This window comes from Bison bison, unplaced genomic scaffold (genome assembly GCF_000754665.1).
Source record: "Bison bison bison isolate TAMUID 2011002044 unplaced genomic scaffold, Bison_UMD1.0 scf7180017864162, whole genome shotgun sequence".
Taxonomy (NCBI): Eukaryota; Metazoa; Chordata; class Mammalia; order Artiodactyla; family Bovidae; genus Bison; species Bison bison.
Window position 1 is genome coordinate 4013573 of NW_011494734.1, and position 3631 is coordinate 4017203.

The 3631-nt window shown below is 47.7% G+C and overlaps 1 protein-coding gene across 3 annotated transcripts in view; it reads right to left on the reverse strand.

Annotated features, from left to right (window-relative positions):
- PNPLA8 (patatin-like phospholipase domain containing 8) overlaps window positions 1–2546 on the reverse strand; it is a 50412-nt gene extending 47866 nt beyond the window's left edge. For all 3 annotated transcript variants that reach the window (XM_010841488.1, XM_010841490.1, XM_010841487.1), the window contains exon 1: window positions 2403–2546. The gene's annotated coding sequence lies outside the window, so the exon portion shown is untranslated. The remainder of the gene's footprint in view (window positions 1–2402) is intronic.
- Window positions 2547–3631: the final 1085 nt, after the last annotated feature.

Consider the following 3631-nt stretch of genomic DNA (forward strand, 5'->3'; position numbering starts at 1 on the left):
GTTTTCTGAATGTTGAGCTTTAAGCCAACTTTTTCACTCTCCACGTTCACTTTCATCAAGAGGCTTTTGAGTTCCTCTTCACTTTCTGCCATAAGGGTGGTGTCATCTGCGTATCTGAGGTTATCGATATTTCTCTCGGCAATCTTGATTCCAGCTTGTGCTTCTTCCAGTCCAGTGTTTCTCATGATGTACTCTATTTATAGGACAGTACAAATACAGATGCAGGCACAAATAGAAGAGTGAGGCTTAGACCAGCCACTGCGGATGGAATGAAGTTATAACTAAAAGAAATTCAGGAACTGCTAGGTGGAGGCTCCGCTAAGGACGGAAAGAATTAATTTATGGGGGACTTCATTTGGTTATACTGCAATTATGGAGACATGAAGTGACAGAGGTTTGGACTGGATTAAGATAAAAGTACTATAATGGAGATGACTATTGCTCTGAGCCACACTTTGAAAATGGAGCAATCAACAAAACACAGCACTTGGTGACAGGAAAGAACAGGGTAAGGAGAAGGGGGTGTAAAGACAACTTAAGGGTTTTAATCAGAGAAACAGGGAGAATGCCATTTGTGGATATGAGATAGCTTGGAAGGGGGCCAATTTAATAAAAATTTCTTGGTTTTACAGAATATAGAAACAGTGGGGCATTCACATGGAGACTACAGGAACATAGGCTGTTGGATTTATGTTTGGAGTTACTAGCACAGTGACAGCAGAAATCATAAGACTGGATTTACCAAAGAAGGATATACACTTAATTCTTCTCCAGAATTTGGGGATCGCAAAATTTGATAAAAGTTTCTCTTCCTCATAAAAATGCTTATCTGCATATATACACTATATTTCCCAAGACATTTCAATATATTTACAGAAGTACTAAAGTAGTCCTTGGCTTTCAAATTTTAAAATTCTGGTGTAGCGAGAACAAGGGTAGAGCCTTGACAGCCATTCAGAATTAGGAAGAGGCAGTTTGCCAAGCAGAAAAAAAAAAAAAAACACAAGAGAAAAGACATCCAGAAAAGCTCAGGGCAATGGCAGGACGTCCGAAAAAGTACTGGACAGTGTGAATGAAATAAAATATAAGACGTGGGAAATAAAGGTCAGAACTAAGACATGACAGGAGGATGTCCCGCTAAGAGTTCTATGACCTTTTCACAAATATACGTTCCACACACCAAGCAGTAAGAACCCTTCCGCACAAATCCTCCGTCATTATTACTAAGCAAAAAAACAACTCAAAAGATGTACCTTGATTAACTCTGCACTTGAAGCAAGTAAACATATAAACTAGTGAAAGTGATCTTTTCATCCAACTTGACTTGTTAAAAGGACACTGCTCTCAAGGTTTTAATTACGATCTGACCCAGGAACAGAGAAAAACAAGATCAACATCGAGAAAAAAGTTTAAGAAAAATGATGAAGAAAGAATATATTCTTACATTCAAAGCACAACTAATGTGCACAAGAGATTTGACATAAACTGCTACAATGGGCATTAAACTCTCGGGTCTCAGTGCACTAAACGTTTCTAAAACTCCCGGATTTAAAATTCTTTGTATTTCACTGTCTTAACAACATTTCCTTGATACACTAAAACCTACTTTTGTTATTTTTGAAAGCTCAATAATCGGGACTGTAGATTGGGATGCAGTTCAAATGGGATGTTACCAGAAGTAAAAAGCACCACTTTAAATAGGATTATGTGATAGCTCCTCATCTAAGTTTTTCCTAGGTGTCACCACTTTTTATTTAAAGGTATCATAGTATTAGGTATAGAAACCAGTCTCCTCCCCGCATGATGATTTACATGACAGCGACTGGAAGCAGTGCAACACACCTTCACCTATTAAACAGCACACATCTGAAACCGACTAAGCAACAGGAGCGGGGGACAGAGTTCAGTGTGGGTGGGGTTACAAAGAAACTGCTGATAATTAAATACCTGGAGCAGCCGACTCATCAGGTGCACTGACAGTGGTGAATCACGTAGGCAGAGGAGGGACACGGTTTTGACAAGCAACCGGGAACTGTCGGAGCACCCACTGCCCACGGGAAGTCAGACAGACTCAGGGAACCTCGGCTGCGAGGCTCGGGGGTGGAACAGACAGCTCGGGGCTGAACCAGAAAAACCTAAACAGTCTGAGCCGTGCGGACCAGCAAAGCCCACCAGGCCAGAAGACGAGGAGACTATCGCGCACCCCTCAGACCTGGGACCTGCGGACCCTTCCGGTGCCCCGGTCGCCTTCTGGAGCACGGGTCCGGGCGTCTCCCCGCCCTCTCGCCGTGGAAGCGCCTTCCGAGGAGAGATAAGTCGCGGAGGGCCAAAGGAGTCCCCGGGGCGACCCGCAGCCTTCTCCCCTAGCCTACCGTCCCGCCGGCCCCCCACGGGCCACCTACCGGGATGCAGGCCGCAGCTACTTGGGCGGCAGGGGCGACGCGCCTTTCCCCCGTACGTGCGTCCCCTCTGCCCGCCAGCATCAGCTGAGCTTCCAGCACAAACACCCGGGCAGCAGCTGGGGTGCCACCCTCCCCCAGCTCCGTCCCGCCCCAGCGGAAGTGACGCAGGGCGACCCGGGTCTACTCGCCGACTGGGGAGGAGCTCCTCCGCCTCCCTGAGGCCTCTGCCTGCCCGTCAGCCGCCGCTCCGCCCCCTCCCCAGACATGCGCAATAGAGCACGGCTGAGCGCTGGCGGGAGACGTGCGTGCGTGCACGCGCCTGCGGGCACCAGGAGAGGCGCCGCCTGGGGACCAGCCATGGGAGTTTCTTTGGCTCGGCGGGCTTGTGTGCGGGGCTCAGTACGCGATCACCTGAGCTAAGCATCTATCTCCTCGTCTATTGAGATTTTGTCCGCTCTCCTTCAGGTTCTCGGAATCCAGGCTGCGTACCAAACGCCTGGAGGATGGTGAGCGGCATGGGCCGGGGTCCTAACCACTCTGCTGTCATCATTCTTGAGCTTCGCCACTTGGACTAAAAATCGCTGGAAAGCTCTTTCACATACGTTATCCTGTTGGAAGTCAGCCAGTAAAGCCCCGCTACACTCTTCTTTCCAAAAGGTCCCACACTTAACACATTGGTTTTTCAATCCTAACATTTTATGCCTACCAAATCTACAAATAGCCTATACAACCCATAAGGCAAATACAGCCTATGGCCTGTTTCTGTACGTCTGCAAAGTAAGAATGGGCTTTTCATTTTCAGTTTAGTTCAGTTAAGTCCCTCAGTCGTGTCCGACTCTTTGCGACCCCATGAATCGCAGCACGCCAGGCCTCCCTGTCCATCACCAACTCCCGGAGTTCACTCAGACTCATGTCCATCGAGTCAGTGATGCCATCCAGCCATCTCATCCTCTGTCGTCCCCTTCTCCTCTTGCCCCCAGTCCCTCCCCGCATCAGAGTGTTTTCCAATGAGTCAACTCTTCGCATGAGGTGGCCTAAGTACTGGAGTTTCAGCTTCAGCATCATTCCCTCCAAAGAAATCCCAGGGCTGATTTCCTTTGGGGACTAGAATGCAAAAGTAGGAAGTCAAGAAACACCTGGAGTAACAGGCAAATTTGGCCTTGGAATAGTTACTGTAGCTTCCTTGAAATAAGTTGAGGTTAGAAAACAGAAAAGCAGTCATTACTAAC